At 42.6% G+C, this 19,398-nt stretch overlaps 1 long non-coding RNA gene across 1 annotated transcript; it reads right to left on the bottom strand.

Moving 5' to 3' along the window:
* Positions 1 to 12,012: 12,012 nt before the first annotated feature.
* LOC142496620 (uncharacterized) lies at positions 12,013 to 17,760 on the bottom strand. The gene is made up of 3 exons (XR_012802071.1): positions 16,149 to 17,760; positions 13,449 to 13,596; positions 12,013 to 12,951 (listed from the first exon to the last, which is right to left on the bottom strand). It is a non-coding gene; the product is annotated as an uncharacterized LOC142496620 (long non-coding RNA).
* Positions 17,761 to 19,398: the final 1,638 nt, after the last annotated feature.

The following is a 19,398-nucleotide window of genomic DNA, read 5'->3' as shown; positions in this document are numbered from 1 at the left end:
TGTGACGATGACTATCCGCCTGAGTTTTTTGCCTGCGAGTGGCATCTCCAAGAGTCTTTTGTTTTCTCCTCCAGGATTCTTGTAAAGAATTGTTTCTGTTGTCGGTCGCTGAAAGAAGAGGAAGAGATGGAAAGACGTGCCGGATGGAATCCGTAATTCACGAAAAATGTACTTACCTGAGTAGACTCATTCTTAAGGGAGTTGTAGGTGAATTCGGCCCAGGAAAGAAGATCCACCCAGTCATCTTGGGCATCGGAAGTAAAGCATCTCAGATATTGCTCCAGAGTTTGATTTCTCCTCTCGGTCTGACCGTTGATCTGAGGGTAGTATCCGGAAGAAAAATCTAGAGAGATGCCCATCCACTGGGAAAAAGATTGCCAACATTTGGAAACAAATTGTGAGCCTCGATCGGAGACTATGAGCTCCATGCAGTAACCGCTGAAAAAACACTATCAGCAGGGGTTTGAACTCGCCATGTTTTTTGCGTGTTGCCCTCGCAGTATGCAGAAATGTCCGAATCCCTGGCAAATCCTGCGAGTGCAACATTACCAAACATGGCGAGTAGACGGTGGCGAGAAGCTCTGCCTGCCAATAACATGCCGATAAGACCTCCCCTGCCGAGATCAGCCTGCAGCAGAGAGAGATCGCCACTCTCTGTGCAAATATCGGCAAAAACAATATTTAATTAAATGTTAACTCATAGTGTAGATGTAAAGGGTCTCCGGAGCTGAACCATGTTGGTTTCAGGTCTGCTTCCAGAGATACAGGCTCCGTTATGGGTTGCCGGAATCCCTCTGCATTTAAATGTCCCGATCACTTGACCAGGCTGTAAACAAAGCAGAGGAATTCCGGCACCCCATAAAAGGGCCTGTATCACAGGAAGTAAGGGGTCCCCGGAACTAAAACCAAAGTGATTCAGCTTCGGAGACCCCCTGCACATCTACACTAGAGTCAAAAAACACATATCAATAAAGAATAATTAATTACCGTAGCGGCTATCCGCTATTGTAAGGTTGCAGCATTTATGTATTTCTAATAATAGTGTGCGGGAGCAGGGGTCTCCTGAGCTGAAACGCATTGATTTCTGGCTAAGAGACCCCCTGCTTCCCGAGTTACATGCCCCATTATGGGGCATCGGGTGCCAGTGTTGCCGCTATCTTTAGAGCGTCCAAGACGCGACGTGGCCGCTATAAAGATGGCGGCAACACTGGCACACGATACCCCAAACCAGGGTCTGTAATTCGGGAAGCAGGGGGTCCCTGAGCCAGAAATCAATGCGGTTCAGCACTGGAGACCCCCTGCTCCTGCACAATATTATTAAAATACATTAATGCTGCTTCATTACCTTAGCGGTTATCCACTAAGGCAATGAAGGGGTTAAGGCATAATAGCATGTTTATTGGGGCAATTGCCCCCAATAAACATTACAATATACAACACATACCACCTGTGCCCCCAACAACCCCTATACCCACTAACATACAGTACATATATGTAATTTTTGGGATGCACAGCAATTATATTATAGGCCGGCGGTGGCCCACTGGTGTCAGTGGGTCCCCGCTTGCCTGCAGTACCAATTCTGTGCCCCAATAAAATAATAAAAAAACATAAATACTTATAAATAAATACACCTAACACATACAGTATAGTAATTGGCAAAATTATAATAGTGGATATTAGTGCATTTGTCCATTTAAAATACATAAAGCAGAATAAATACAATAAATACATGTTACACTCACCCTTGCCCGGCTGCCACGATGAAGGCCATCCTCATCTTCATCACCGTCCATGTCCCCCTCCAAGGCTGCAAAACATAAACAAGAATAAAAAGCGCCAATGTAATGTCCCCTAACCCATTAATCACCGTAGCGGTTATTAACCACTATAGTAATTAAGGGGTTAACCCACCCTCACCTACCACTTCCGGGAGGCCTAAACACCCTCCCCCACTACCCACCCAGAGGCCTAACCACCCTCTCCCACTACCGACTAGGGAGGCCTAATCACCCTTGGGGACAATACCCCCTTCCCCCACTACCCACAAGAAAAACAATACACAGAACAGCCCCACAATAAATATGACCATATTTAATAAACAATACATCCCACCCACCCCCTGTGCCCCGCATTAAAAACATGATTTATTATTTGATCTACAGGGTTAGTACCCCAGACATATGGGAGTCCCCGGTTGTCCCGACAGGTGTCTGCAGGCCCCACAGTGTCCAGTACTCCAGGGTCTGGAGGCCTCAGGCACCTTGGGCCTCCAGGTGGTCCCCGCTGGTCACCATGGGCCCCAAATGGGGTCCTTGGGTGGGCCCACGGGTGTCTGGGTGTCCCCCGGTCAGCCCGACAGGTGTCTGAGGCCCTCGAAAGGTTCCCACAGGGTTCTGGGGCCCTTGGGTGGTCCCTGCGGGTATGCGGGGCCCCCGCAGCTGTGGGGCCCCTGGTTCTTCCCCGCAGGTGTACCATGTGTGTGGGACCAAGGTTGCTACATTGGGGAAACCAGCCAAAAACTACAAGGAAGAATGAATATGCACAGACACTCTATACTCCATCACGAAGAAGGAAGATACTGCTCACCTGTGGGACATCACTTCTCACAACCAGATCATTCCATAAATGATCTAAAAATCAAAATCCTAAATGGAATGTTTAAAAGCACCCAAGAACAGAAAACATTTGAACTCAGAATGATAAGACTCTTTGGCACCAAAACCAAAGGACATAATGCGGACATGGGTTTTCTCACACGCTATCAAAATTGCTTGTAATTATCCTGCTTGCCTCTATTCTTATCCACACTTTCTCTCCCACCCAGTATCCCTCCCCCTCTCCACCTTTCTTTGACACTGTCCTCTGGCTTCAAACACTTAACACCCTACATTATCTACAGTAAATATCTGTTGTTTTTTTTTCCTGTCTCCACACTGTTTTAGCCATAGATTCCTTTGTATATCAGTATTGCTGACCTGAAGAAGAGAGGATAACTCTCGAAAGCTTGTCCTATGACATAAATTGTTAGTCCAATAAAAAAGGTATCACCGAATACTGAAGAACTCATTTATTCTGCACTATAGCAACTGGACTAACACGGCTATTTTCTGCTTTATATGTATATATATATATATATATATATATATATATATATATATACAAATACAACTGTATGCTCATCTGCATGTCTTAGGCAGGTCTGCAACCCCGCCTTTCCCCATCATCACCCAGCATACAGCACATCCACTGCAGCAAGGGATTCTGGGAAATGACATGCAAATGAGCACAGTGTCACTTTTTGCCTCAAAAACCATTTTTAACATGGTTCCCTATAGGCTTAAGCTTGCTGCATGGTCACAGCTTTGAGCACAGCCAGGGTTAAGGTGCATACCCAGAAAACCACCCACAGACAGCTGTTTCGACCTTGATGGGTCTCATCAGTGTGGGGTTGATTTTAACTGGGTATGCATGAGAGGCTATGTAATAGGCTATACCATAATACTGAGTTAAGTTATGGTGAGTAAAAAAAGTGACAAAAACACTCCACAGGAAAGCAAATATGCAAATACAACTGTATGCTCATCTGCATGTCTTAGGCAGGTCTGCAACCCCGCCTTTCCCCATCATCACCCAGCATACAGCACTTCCACTGCAGCAAGGTTAAGCCTATAGGGAACCATGTTAAAAATGGTTTTTGAGGCAAAAAGTGACACTGTGACACTGTGTGCTCATTTTCATGTAATTTCCCAGAATCCCTTGCTGCAGTGGAAGTGCTGTATGCTGGGTGATGATGGGGAAAGGCGGGGTTGCAGACCTGCCTAAGACATGCAGATGAGCATACAGTTGTATTTGCATATTTGCTTTCCTGTGGAGGGTTTTTGTCACTTTTTTTACTCACCATAACTTAACTCAGTATTATGGTATAGCCTATCCCATAGCCTCTCATGCATACCCAGTTAAAATCAACCCCACACTGATGAGACCCATCAATGTTGAAACAGCTGTCTGTGGGTGGTCGTGTTTTTTTATTTTTGGGTTATCAGTCACCTAATTTTCTTTGGAGAATGCAAGACTGTGTGCTGGTCGGTGGTCGCCATTCCCTCGGGAGAAGACTGAGGTGGGCGAGTAGGTGTGAGCCGAAAGCCCTAAAGACTTGGACCCTCTTGCGGCGTCTGCTGCATTAGGAGGGAACAGGATGGACGTCGGATTCTTCGGATGACGACGTCGGTGTAACATCAGGACTTTTCCTGGACCCCGTGGCTGAAGAGGACTGACCATGTCATGGACTTGCAGCTCTCCGGAGCCTATAGTCACAATTTTTGCGCACCTGGTCTCACTTGACCACGAGCACGGTTTTTAGAGGTGAAATCACTTTTTCACCACCCGGGCTACCAAAAAAAAAAAAAAAAAAAAAGCTGTCTGTGGGTGGTTTTCTGGGTATGCACCTTAACCCTGGCTGTGCTCAAAGCTGTGACCATGCAGCAAGCTTAAGCCTATAGGGAACCATGTTAAAAATGTTTTTTGAGGCAAAAAGTGACACTGTGTGCTCATTTGCATGTCATTTCCCAGAATCCCTTGCTGCAGTGGAAGTGCTGTATGCTGGGTGATGATGGGGAAAGGCGGGGTTGCAGACCTGCCTAAGACATGCAGATGAGCATACAGTTGTATTTGCATATTTGCTTTCCAGTGGAGGGTTTTTGTCACTTTTTTTACTCACCATAACTTAACTCAGTATTATGGTATATATATATATATATATATATATATATATATATATATATATATATATAATCAAAAAAATAAAAAAATAAAAAGATGATACCGTTCTGTGGCTAACGAAATGCTTTTATTTGTGCGAGCTTTCGAGATACACTGATCTCTTCTTCCGGCGATGTTACAATGAATGAAGCAAAAGGTAAACTTAAAAACAGTGTCTCTTGGAATGTTATCTGTGCTGTTCCTTCCCCCGTGTGGATGTGTTTTATGGCTAGAGGTGTTAAATGGTTACTGAAAGCAAGTGAAGAAAGAGTGTGTATGTGTATCAGTGTGAATAAAAATGAATGGAGAGCCCACAGTATATACAGTGCTTTACACAAGGTGTGTGTGGAGTGGGACTGGATATAAATGGTGTGGGTGGGTGTGGAAATGTGAGAGTTAGTAGCACAACTAAAAGTGTGTTAAAAGATGTTATGTATTGATTTGGAGATGTGGTATTTTTATTTGTGCATATTTTGTAAATCCTTAACCATTTATTTGTATATTGGTTAATCATAAGCCCAAATCCAAGTGGCCCATTATAAGTGGCATGACTACTGAACAACTGAAGTTTAAAAGGAAGGAACTCTTACCCTAACGGATCTTATCCTTCGTCTCTCTTCAGGTAAAAACCATCTCTAAATCATCATTGAAGCCTTTGCTGTGTGTATTATATAGTATATGCAAGTGATCCAATGCTAGGTAAAAACCATCTCTAAATCATCATTGAAGCCTTTGCTGTGTGTATTATATAATATATGCAAGTGATCCAATGCTAGGTAAAAACCATATTTGAATGCTGTTTTCTGTCTACCCCTAATCAAATTAAGTGTTGCCACCTAGGCAGGGAATACCCTGTGTAGAAAACCATTTGTTTGAATGTGCCTCAGATGTGCTAATTAAGCAGACAGAACAACACTGTCAGGTGACTTTTTAGGCCTATATAAACCCAGTCAGAACAGCTAGTCTGCCTGCAGCCCATATCCAAGTGGCCCATTATAAGTGGCATGACTACTGAACAACTGAAGTTTAAAAGGAAGTTTAAAAGGAAGTTTAAAAGAAGTGAGGAAGAAGTGGACACCCCATTTGGCCCTGATTCCTGCATTTGAACTACGCTGGAAAGGAGGATATCATCAATACCAGACTGCATCATTACTGCTGTGATGCTGCCTTTACCATTTATATTTGCTTTTACTTCACTTCTTCTCAAATTATGCACTTCTTTTTAAAAGCCTCAGTATGTCTCTAACTCCATTCATATATCTCCATCTCTCCTTCCTTCACCACTTCTCTGTTCACATGAACTCCTTTCTTACCTGCGTCCTCTGACACCACACAGCTATATCCCCTGCACTAAAACACAGCCCTACAAATCCTCCTCACACATTCTCTTTCTATCCATGCTTCTCCTCCTTGCTTCTGGGGATATCTCTCCCAATCCTGGTCCCGGCCTTATTCCTACATGCGCTCGTCCTCGCCTGCCAACTGCAACCTCTATTCCTTCTGGTGTCAACCCCTCCAACCTCATACCCATCCCCTGCCACCCTCCCTCCTCTCTCCCTTTCTCCTGTGCCCTTTGGAATGCTCGCTCCCTCTCTAACAAGTTCCTCTCTGTGCATGACTTCTTTCTCTCTCACTCCCTGTTTCTCTTTGCTATAACTGAGACCTGGCTCACTCAGTCTGACTCTGCTCTGGAAGAGGCCCTCTCCTACGGTGGCCTTTCCTTCTCCCACACTCCGCGCACTGATGGCAGGGGTGGAGGCGTGGGGCTCCTGCTCTCCTCTCTCTGTCGTTACCGAACCCTTCCTATTCCTCCCTCTCTTGCTTTTCCCTCCTTTGAGGCTCACACTGTCCAGATTTTCTCACCTCTCCCTGTTCATGTGGCGGTCATCTATTGCCCACCTACCTCTACTCATCCCCCTTCTGCGTTTCTCTCTCACTTTGAATCCTGGCTCTCTTTCTTCCTCTCCTCAGACTCCCCTGTTCTTCTCCTTGGGGACTTCAATTGCCACATTGATGACCCCTCTCTCCCTTGGGCTTCCCGCTTTCTTTCTCTAACCTCTTCTTTTGGCCTTCAACAGTGGACTGCAGCCAGCACCCACAACGATGGCCACTACTTAGACCTGGTTTTCACTAAGAACTTCTCTCTCTCCGATTTATCCATTTCCCCTTTTCCTCTCTCTGACCATCATCTCATCTCATTTTCTCTATCTTGCTTCTCCCCTTCTCCATCTCCATCTACAACCCGGTTCTGCAGAAACCTGCGCTCTATTCACTTACCTGACTTTGAGTCCACTTTACGCTCCTCCCTCTCCTCTCTCAGCTCTGCTACAGACCCCGACAACCTGGTCAGGAACTACAAATCTGTCTTGTCCTCCTCTCTTGATCTACATGCCCCACTTTCTCTCTGCCACACTCACCCTTCTAACCCTAGACCCTGGCTAAATTCCCACACACGCATGCTGCGTTCCTCCACTCGTTCCTCTGAATGCCTCTGGAGGAATTCGCACACTCTCGCAGACTTCCTTCACTACAAATTTATGCTAACCTGTTTCAACTCTGCCCTCTCGCAAGCTAAAAAAGCCTACTTTTCTGCACTAATCAACATGCACAAGTCTAACCCACGCCGACTGTTCTCTGTCTTTGATACTCTACTCAAACCACCCTCAGCTTCCTCTCCTTCCTCCATCTCCGCTCAGGACTTTGCTGACTATTTTAAGGAAAAGGTGGAATCCATACGTCAGAACATCCCCTCTGTTTCTTCTTCCCATCCTACACCTCTTCCTAACTCTCCTCCTGCCTTCCTTGACTCTTTTTCCACTGTCTCAGAGGAGGATGTGTCGCTGTTGATCACCACTTCTCCCTCTACCACTTGCCCTCTTGACCCCATTCCCTCCCATCTCCTAAAACCTCTTGCTCCTACTATAATCCCTACGCTCACACACATTTTTAACTCCTCCCTCTGCTCTGGAACCTTTCCATCCTCCTTCAAACATGCAACAGTCATACCATTACTCAAAAACAGCAAGCTTGACCCTACCTGTCTTTCTAACTATCGACCTGTCTCCCTCCTGCCTTTTGCCTCTAAACTTCTTGAACGTCTTGTATTCTCTCGCTTGCTCCATTTTCTCAACACCTATTCTCTCCTAGACCCTCTACAATCTGGCTTCCGCACTGTTCACTCCACGGAAACAGCCCTCACTAAAATAACTGACGACCTCCATGCTGCCAAAGACAGAGGTCATTACACTCTGCTCATATTACTCGACCTGTCTGCAGCATTTGACACCGTGGACCACTCTCATCTCCTTCACATTCTCCATACTCTTGGTATTCGGAACAAAGCTCTATCCTGGATCTCATCCTACCTCTCCCATCGTACTTTCAGTGTCTCTTCTGCTAACACCTCCTCCTCCTCTATTGATCTCTCTGTGGGGGTACCCCAGGGCTCTGTCCTGGGACCTCTTCTCTTTTCTCTGTACACTCTCTCTCTAGGTGACCTAATAACATCTTTTGGGTTTAAATATCACCTCTATGCTGACGACACACAAATATACTTTTCAACACCTGACCTTACACCTGCTATACAGACCAAAGTTTCTGAATGTCTCTCTGCTATATCATCCTGGATGGCCCTCCGTCGCCTTAAACTCAACATGGCTAAAACAGAGCTCCTCATACTTCCTCCCAAACCTGGCCCTACTACCTCCTTCCACATTACTGTTGGAACTACGATCATCCACCCAGTAGCCCAAGCACGCTGCCTAGGGGTCACACTCGACTCCTCTCTCACATTCGCCCCTCACATTCAAAACATTTCTAAAACTTGTCGCTTTTTCCTCCACAATATAACAAAGATACGCCCTTTCCTCTGTTGCTCGACTGCTAAAACTCTGACTCAGGCCCTCATTCTCTCCCGTCTTGATTACTGTAACCTCCTGCTGTCATGCCTTTCTGCCTCTCACCTGTCTCCCCTACAATCTATCCTAAATGCTGCTGCCAGAATCACTCTACTCTTTCCTAGATCTGTCTCAGCATCTCCCCTCCTGAAATCCCTCTCCTGGCTTCCAATCAAATCCCGCATCTCACACTCCATTCTTCTCACTTTTAAAGCTTTACACTCTTCTGCCCCTCCTTACATCTCAGCCCTAATTTCTCGCTATGCACCACCCCGACTCTTGCGTTCTGCTCAAGGATGTCTTCTTTCTACCCCCTTTGTATCTAAAGCCTTCTCCCACCTTAAACCTTTTTCACTGACTGCCCCACACATCTGGAATGCCCTTCCCCTCAGTATCCGACTAGCACCCTCTCTATCCACCTTTAAGACCCACCTTAAGACACACTTGCTTAAAGAAACATATGAATAGCACTGTGAACATTCTGAACACATGATACATAAAGCTTGGCCCCCTGCAGACGCACTTACCAGAACTCCCTCCTCCTGTCTCTGTATGTTCTCCCTACCTACCAATTAGATTGTAAGCTCCTCGGGGCAGGGACTCCTCTTCCTTAATGTTATGTTTGTCTTAAGCACTTATTCCCATGATCTGTTATTTATATTATCTGTTATTTATTCGATTACCACATGTATTACTACTGTGAAGCGCTATGTACATTAATCGCGCTATATAAATAAAGACATACAATACAATACAATATATATATATATATATATATATATATATATATATATATATATATATATATAGATATATATGAAAAAACACAAGAGAAAGAAGAAATCCCAAACAGAAGCACTCTGATCATGAAAAGTAATATCAAAAGTATTTAATAATCAAGGACTAACACAACAAAGAAAACCGGGTGAACAAAACATACAATTAAAATAACATAACAGACAGGGAAAACACAGTCAGGAGCTAATATCAAAATGGCAATGTGTGTGAGTTAACCCTAAAATCAGTGGGATCCTAGTAAGAAAGGATTGAGGGGAGGGGGATCCTAACACTCACAGTGGAGATCAGCAGATCCCACATCTGGTCCCCAAAGGAAAACCACTGGAAGGGTAAGGTGACACAGATAATGAGTGAATGAGACCCTGATTAATAATGCACTACAAAAACTGAATTAGGGATAAGCCCAACATGAGACTATCCTACAATAAAATACACACACATCAAACCAAACAATGAAGGTAAAATAAACCTGAGAGCAATCTATCTGCACATGGAGTATGGTGTGCAATGTACATACATATACCCTCCCACCCCATAATGGGAAGTGCAAAGAAACTAGTACCCAAAGGTAAATCAACCAATCCCCAAAAAATATACAAGAACAATCAGTCATCTCATAAGAGTCAAAACTAATAAACCCCATGTATGCTGAAATACAGTACAATGCTCATGAGTGGAAAAACATGGGGAAAGCAGGGTATGCATGTGATGGAAGGAATCCTACTACCAAAATGGTGAAATGGTATCAAGATGCAGAGCAATAAATCGTAATGGGCAGTCAGGGTGAAGAAATGGTCTAGAAATATAGACAAAGTTCATATCACCGTATGATATCCTTCGCCTCTGCTCAAATCATCAGGATTCCTTCCACAGTGTTGCACCAGCTAAATAGCCACCATAGGTATCCTAATGAGACTCTATGTGAGAGACAGAAAATCAGCTCCAGGACTGGAGGCATAAAGGCATTATTTCACTCTGTTTACTAGGGTTTTCACCAACGCCTATTTGCCTTTTCTGCACATAGGGATTTTCCATGGGCAAACCACCAGGATAAACCCGTTTAGGATAAAGATTGGACTGTAATGTCATTAGATGCTAAACCCAGGCTACATATTATGTATCCATTGCAATGGTCTTGTGATGCTTCTGCCACTGCTTTATGCCAGAGCAATTTATATTGGCCACGTGCCGGGTCCACGGAAACAGCTACGGATTTGATACTAGGTCCACAAGTGACCAATAGCCTTCCACATCGTCATTTTAACTTTTATATTTTTGCACTTAGCACGTTGGAATATTGATTTTTGTATGACAGTGCATGTCTGACCTTGGCCTCATATGCAATTTGTGGTTGGGGCTATTTTTCTGTTTGCCACACAAGTGACACTGCAGCAATGTGAATAGGGACCACCGTTCAGCTTTATGGCTTCTGCCACACATATACATGTGGAGCCTACACACACCACTTTTGGCTTGGGAGCCACTGTGTGAACTTTAATCACCCTGCAGTGGCTTCCACTATATTTCCTATTGATCTACTAAGTACACCTTGTATTGAGTGCTCACATTGAGGTCATCCCAGGTCAGCACTGCATCTGACATCATACTGTGCAATCAACTTGATTTTCAGCACTTGTTATCTGTGAGTATTCTAGGGGTATATATATATATATGTTCACTTCTGTCCTGTAACTGCACCACTTTGACAAAGGTCCCATTCATGGACCGAAACGTTGGTTTTGTGTTTATTTTTTCAATACACTTGTTTATTCAATTCTGGAGTGCTGCCTGCTGATTTCGTTTCCAAACGGTATCGTATTGCTTATATATATATATATATATATATATATATATATATATATATATTACAGCTGTCTGTGGGTGGTTTTCTGGGTATGCACCTTAACCCTGGCTGTGCTCAAAGCTGTGACCATGCAGCAAGCTTAAGCCTATAGGTAACCATGTTAAAAATGGTTTTTGAGGCAAAAAGTGACACTGTGTGCTCATTTGCATGTCATTTCCAAGAATCCCTTGCTGCAGTGGAAGTGCTGTATGCTGGGTGATAATGGGGAAAGGTGGGGTTGCAGACCTTCCTAAGACATGCAGATGAGCATACAGTTGTATTTGCATATTTGCTTTCCTGTGGAGGGTTTTTGTCACTTTTTTTACTCACCATAACTTAACTCAGTATTATGGTATAGCCTATCCCATAGCCTCTTTGCATACCCAGTTAAAATCAACCCCACACAGATGAGACCCATTAAGGTCGAAACAGCTCTCTGTGGGTGGTTTTCTGGGTATGCGCCTTAACCCTGGCTGTGCTCAAAGCTGTGACCATGCAGCAAGCTTAAGCCTATAGGGAACCATGTTAAAAATGGTTTTTGAGGCAAAAAGTGATACTGTGTGCTCATTTGCATGTCATTTCCCAGAATCCCTTGCTGCAGTGGAAGTGCTGTATGCTGGGTGATAATGGGGAAAGGTGGGGTTGCAGACCTGCCTAAGACATGCAGATGAGCATACAGTTGTATTTGCATATATATATATATATATATATATATATATATATAATACTGAAAATCTTGGTTGTGAGTGTCTGTAGACAATTTCATTGGTCCGTCGGTCTGCCCCCCCACGGCTCTCACTGGCCGGTGCGCTCTTACCTACTTTTACACTCACACACCACACTCATACACCCCTGAGCTTTCTCATACTGCTTGAGCCTACCCTCCCCTGTACACGCTGACACCCCTGGAGATGCTCACCCCCACACAGAACAAAGTAAGTTAAACCGTGCTGTTGCGCCACCCCCCTTCACTCCTGCGCTTACCGCCGCACCCGCTGCACCTTCCTCCTGCTCCTGTGACCAGAGCCCCCACTGCACCTTCCTCCTGCTCCTCTGACCGCCACTCCCACTGCACCTTCCTCCTGCTCCTGTGGCCGGAGCCCCCGCTGTGCCTTCCTCCTGCTCCTGTGACTGCCGCTCCTGCTGCACCTTCCTCCTGCTCCTGTGACCGGAGCCCCCGCTGCACCTTTTTCCTGCTCCTCTGATCGCCACCCCCGCTGCACCTTCCTCCTGCTCCTGTGACCGGAGCCCCCGCTGCACTTTTCTCCTGCTCCCCGCCTATGCTGCACCTTCCTCATGTGACCGTAGCCCCCACAGGGGGTAGGGCTCCAGGAGGAGAGTATACTTGGGAAGAGAGGGGCATGAGGAGACGCCGCATCCTGCCCCCCACATGGCGGCATGGTGCTGGACAGAAAGTGTGCGTGGGGGCTGAGGGGAGATAGCGGCACAGGAGCCGGCCGCACGGGTGCATGGCGACAGGAGGACAGGTACCACACTGGCTGCTTGCTCGGGGCAGGGGCATACCAGTAGGAGCAAGGTGTACCAGCACGGAGCTGCCTTCCGCTCCCCACACGAGGGCTGCAAGCGGTACAGGAGGTGGCCACGTGGGTCTCCCACGTGGCTCCACCTCCTCGAGATCAGGGGCCATTCATGCTGTGAATGAAACAGCATATGATTTTGCATGTGTGAATAATGTATGTGATATATATCTATATTTTATACCGTCTTAATTGTGAAGAATTAACATTATAAATATTTGTTAATTTGAACATGTTATTTCACAAAACTATTCTATCCAAAGTGTGTTTCAGAGATTTGCTACTGAATCATGTATAATATGCAAGCAAAAAATTCATAAGATACAGAACACCTGTATGTGGGAGAAGAATACATGGACACTTCTTCCTTTGTATAATGACCTTATACAGTGTTGTGCACATAATGCAAGTTTGGATACTTTGTAAGAACCTTGAATTAAGGAATAGTTTTGGTTACTGTACTCCATTCCGTTCAAATACATGCCGTTTGAGACGTGTTCTATGGAAAAGCCTCCGCTTTCTTACGCATTGCTAATATATAGAGCCATTGAAAATGAGAGGAACAAAAAAGCTACGGTCTCACAGATCTATCAATATCTTACGGATAACTACCATTATTATCAAAAACATCCTCAATCTATGGTCTGGAAAAATTCGATCCGCCGCACTTTATCAACCAATGCTTCTTTTATTCGAAACCCACCATCTGGCGGAAACACGGGTGGCTGTTGGTCAGTTCATGAATCCGGTATGCGTATGTCTGCAAATGGAAATATAAAAGACAGACAATTGTCAGACACGACTACCATGATATAGGTGCCCGCAGCGGTGCCTTAAATGTTCAGCAGAATGTATTTTTTCAACCTGAGTTGGACTACCAATACCAGAACCATAACGAGCAACATATTATGATAACATGCAGAATACCGAGTTTGCTCAAACAGATGAAATGACACAAAGTTACTATGTGTATCCGCCTCTGTACATTGTCCAAGATGCAAACAGTTATGGAGTAAGCTACAACCCTACACAGCTGAACACACAGAACAACGAATTGATCGACTACAGCGGCTACATCGCAAACAAAACTTCTATGGCAGCACCGAATATGAATGCAATATAATGCAGGTAACTATATTGTAAAGACTTTATAAACTGTGTGAATCTTTTCTTCCCGAATGACACGCATATGCGTTGTGTTCATGGCGTTTGTGTAAATTAACATGTCTCTTTTATCTTTCGGCTGCTTCTGATCATATTACAGAGATCGCGCTGTGAAGATCACAATATGCTGGAACACAGTTCTGTAAGAAGGTAAAATCTATTTACTGATATACGTGGCAATATTTTGAACCGTGCTGTGCAATGGGGGTTGAAATCAGAGATATTCGTGCGCAGCCCTTAAATGTCAGTCGACTACATGTACGCCCCTTTGTGAAACTACAATAATTGTAAACATAACAAAATAATTAGATATGCAGAAATGCAGTACATATCATCTTAATTAGTGTAGTTTGCATATGACTACATAATAATGTTATGTGCCTGATGAATATTGCTTACTCTTTTATAGAAATGGCAGGCAAAGCAGAAGTTTACATGTCATTATGTCACATTATGCAGACTAATTACTGTTGTTTATCATTGTGTATGTAACATGTTTGTGGTACTAGCATGTGAACAAACGAAACCCTAGGTAATACAGCTAGTCCTCGGTTATCCGACACAATGCGTAGCTCCAAATGGCGTTGTAAAGCCAAACGTCTTAAAGCAAAACACACTTTCTCATAACTACACTGTTAAAAGTAAAGGTTGCGTTTTTTTTTTTTAATAATTTTTTTATATACTCCTAAGATTGTACGCGGAGAATAAAATATGGAACACACACATTATATCCTATCCTATATATATATATATATATATATATATATATATATATGTAAATACAACTGTATGCTCATCTGCATGCCTTAGGCAGGTCTGCAACCCCGCCTTTCCCCATCATCACCCAGCACACAGCACTTCCACTGCAGCAAGGGATTCTGGGAAATGACATGCAAATGAGCACACCGTGCCACTTTTTGCTTCAAAAACCATTTTTAACATGGTTCCCTATAGGCTTAAGCTTGCTGCATGGTCACAGCTTTGAGCACAGCCAGGGTAAAGGTGCATACCCAGAAAACCACCCACAGACAGCTGTTTCGACTATATATATATATATATATATATATATATATATATATATATATATATATATATATATATAGTGTATGTGTGTAAAGAAATGTTTATGTGCATTTTGTGGTTATATGTAGCATTAATGTTGTTAACGAAATGATTGACGTTTAGTACATATATTCATTATACAAACCGTGTGTTTAGATGCATCATTAAGTAACTATGTAACCGATATATTTATAAAATTAATATTATATATCTACTTCTTTCACAGATGTTCACAGCTCCGTTCAAGACAGAAGATTATGTGAATGCATGTCTCCAAAGACCGAGCAACTGAGAGCTTTTCCATTATGGCCACATGCTAAAGACATCACATGGCCAGTCATGCTATGATACCTCAAACTGAACATGCACACTTTTATATATCGTAGCTAATCATAGATTATAGAATTTAAACAAAAAAAAAATATAGAATGTAGGCACTTTGATACTAACTTGAAACGTGTGTTAACATTCCAATAAACTTTGACATGACATCTTGTGTTAGTGCTCTGTTTTTATCAATGTGACGCAGATTACAGTGACATCACTCAAGTAAAAAAAAAAAATTTATATGTCGCCTGAAGAAACACACATGTACTTCTGTTAAAAATGTATTTGTTAAGTTTTACAATAAAAATTGTACGAAACATTAACATGAAAGATGAATATGGAAATGTGTGGTTTTCAAATAAACATATTAATAATGATAGGGATACATGCCAGCTTAATGATAGAAGAGATCAACATCTCATCTGCTTATACTTATGCAGACACTAATTATGTATGTAGTAATACTTACATACGTGACAATAATAATATGAAGTAAGGAATGTGAAGCCTAACAATTCTCTAAACCTTTAATAACACCATTAATTATTTATAAGTTGATCATGATGTTGAAAGTATGAGACAAAATACATATATAATCATTTACTGTAGTTCAGTTGTAAGATAACACTATGCAGAGTAGTGAATACAGAATTATTTTTTCACTTCATACACAATATTCTGCATGTAACGATGCACACATTGTATAGTTGGTTTGAAAGATGATTAATACAAGAATAAAGGTGTTGAAAATAATCATACCGTAGCCAGCCGAAGTTCTGATCATTCAATCGAAAATGTGAAGTTCTTTGGAGAGAGCAGCATCTTAAGATTATACACACAATGCAATGTTACACACACAACGAGATGATTACAGATTATATTACATGTATTGGTAAAACTTACATGTGAAAAAATTAGCTATTAAGGTCCTGCGAGTCTCCACCCCACTGGCTGTATGGTCCATAACCCCTGCAGGAGGCACGAGAGGATCCTCCTCTAAGTCATCATGAATGTTGCCTTGAAGATTATGACGTAGTGCTATGTTGTGCAGAATGCAACAACAAATCACTATGTCACCAATCTTCGCTGGCGAATACTGTAGCGCACCACCAGATCTATCAAGACACCTAAAACGACTTTTCAACACTCCAAATGTCCTCTCGATCACCGAGCGTGTGGATATGTGTGCGGCATTATATCGTTCCTCTGCAGGGGTTTGAGTATTACCCAGTGGGGTCAGAAGCCAAGGGCGGCTACCATATCCTGAGTCGCCTATAAGAGAGTCAAATGACATGAAGGTTAAAATATGTAACTACATTCCAAACATTGTGTATTGCCATTTCATAATACATGACAGTGAATAATATAGAACACATGACCTAACAATGAAATCCTCCTTATCTACCATTACGATGCATGACATGGATTACATATAGAAAAGGGAAGGATTTTAGGTTAATTATAATCTTAGCAACACACAATGAAACATTAATCTGGACATTAAATGTAGTTGTAAGTGCAGTTTATGTAACATTGACTGACCCAATAGCCAACTATCCTCGAATACCCCGCTTCAAATTTTCGAAACACTAATGAGTTTTTTTAAATATGTGAATCGTGGCAGGCACCTGGGAAGTGGGCTACCACACTCAGAATTTTCATGGATGCATCACATACGACCTGCACATTGAGCGAGTGGTAATGTTTCCTGTTCCAAAAATCCCTCTCCTCTTCACTTAGCGGGGTCAGCGCAACACGTGTGCAATCTATAGCACCCATCACATTGGGTAGCCCAGCTACATTATAAAATGCAGTCTTCAGTGCCTGTCACTCTGTTTGCTCACTAGGAAAATGTATATAATCACTAGCGCGTCGAGTCAGTGCACATAGAAACTGGCTAAAGGTCCGCGAGAATGCCGACTGCGAGACCCCGCCTACTATGCCCACAGTTGTCTGAAATGAGCCCGAAGCAAGAAAATGAAAGGATGCCAGGCACTGCATGACTCACTGCATAACAATGCCAGGCACTGCATGACTCCTGTCTGTTGTTGGCTCTAAATCTTCTCTTAAAACTTCATACAGTTCCAAGATAGCCGCTGAGCTCAATCTGTAACGCCTGATAATTTCTTCCTCAGTCAAGCCCTCTAGGGAGGTTCTTTGTCTAAAATTGCGGGGGGCTATATGTCTCACAAGACAGATCTCTCTCGCTCTCCTCTCTCTCCTCTCTCTCCTCTCTCTCCTCTCTCTCCTCTCTCTCCTCTCTCTCCTCTCTCTCCTCTCTCTCCTCTCTCTCCTCTCTCTCCTCTCCAACATAATCTCCCTCCTCCTCCTCGCACAAAAAATCAGAAAAGCGCAATCTGGTGGCGGATCCATGTCGTCGTGGTAGGTAAGTGCCTTCTGCTATCCTTTAAATAGGCAGACTAATTAGTCACATGATTATAAATGATGACACGTGTGTTGGTTAGTATTGTGAACATATTAATTGTACTAATTCTACTATTCATTGTAATGTCATTTCGATGTGTTACACACATAATGAAATGTGATGTCATCATCAATTACGCACCATTCGAAAATAAAAAATGTAAGCGATGCTGCGACACAATATTAGTAATTGACATAAAATAATAACTCTATTATTACATTTCTCAGAAACATGTTGAGTAATGAACGTAGTACATCTCTATAAATAATATTTTGTTAGTGTAAAGCTGTGTCAGAAGGGTGGTTTATTGGCAATAGGTTTGTTTGGTGATGACGGGAGTATTGCCCTTTAAATTTAAGCTATTTCAAGACACAGCACACTTGCTGCACCTTTATGTTTAATTTTATATTGGCATGATAAAAATGTATTAGAAAAATTATCCAGTGCTGATATATTCCTTTTAATGAGGTAATGTAATATAGTCCGAAGCTGCTGTTATCAGCCAAAAATGCCACTTGAAGTAATTGAGAGTTTTCAGCCAATAAAAGTCAAATCGGTCGCTTCGGAGCATATTGAATACCGCCTGCAGTCAACTATAATATGTAATACAACCTATTCTGAACCATTTAAGTAATTTGAAATAATTATTTGCACTTGAGTTGTAAATGGCTAAAAAGAAACACTGCACTAGAGACATTATTGTTTTATTTTAAAATACTATCATGCTTTATTCAGTAAGAGCTGGCAATGTTATTCTAGTGTATGTAGGAATGCAATGATGTGTTCCTCTAAGTTAATATCCTACTTGAAAACATAGAAAAATTAAATCCTACCCTTTCTATGGGGCAGTCATGTTTTGACTGTATTTCACGGAGTGTGTGATTAGGCAGTATTTTCTAATATTTGAAGAATAGCTCCCACCGGAGGGGAGAGACAGCGGGCACTGCTACGCAAAAAATGGAAAAGGCTGGACTGTGCTGAATACAAAAAATTACTTTATTGAATCATGGATAAAAAGAGGAGGAACGGACCACCCTCCCCCCCCCGCAGCTCTAACGCGTTTCATCCACTTAGGGCTTTGTCAAAGAATTTTCTAATATTTGTACTGTATATATTCTATAATATGACAATAATATTAATACGGTAATAGTCATAATAATAAAAGCTTCTGTTTCTGCCGAATACATAATATAAATGTGCAACCAGACCTGAACCCCACACATTGAATAAATCTTTACACTGGTATAGCAGGTTTGTTTTCATGTATATCAATACAGTACATGAAAACAAACCTGCTATACCAGTCTAAAGACATTCAATTGTTGTTCCTATGCAAAATGTGAAGTCCCTTAGTCAATTACATTAACAGTCTCACAATGTAGATTTTTATTTCCAGATCAATCTTTCTTGTCACTGTGCAATTGTCGGTTATGTAGGATCATGATTTGAGAGATAGATATCAACAGAAAATAATATAAAGTGCCCAGCTGGAAATATTGGCACAACATATAGGGTGTTTAGAAAATAATTAATAAGAATAGAAGCTAATTAAAGGATATTAAGAGCATATACTGTAACAGCCTT

This window comes from Ascaphus truei, chromosome 1, assembly GCF_040206685.1.
Source record: "Ascaphus truei isolate aAscTru1 chromosome 1, aAscTru1.hap1, whole genome shotgun sequence".
Classification (NCBI taxonomy): domain Eukaryota; kingdom Metazoa; phylum Chordata; class Amphibia; order Anura; family Ascaphidae; genus Ascaphus; species Ascaphus truei.
Note: the sequence above shows the minus strand (reverse complement) of the source record. Positions and strands in the feature narration are given on the sequence as shown.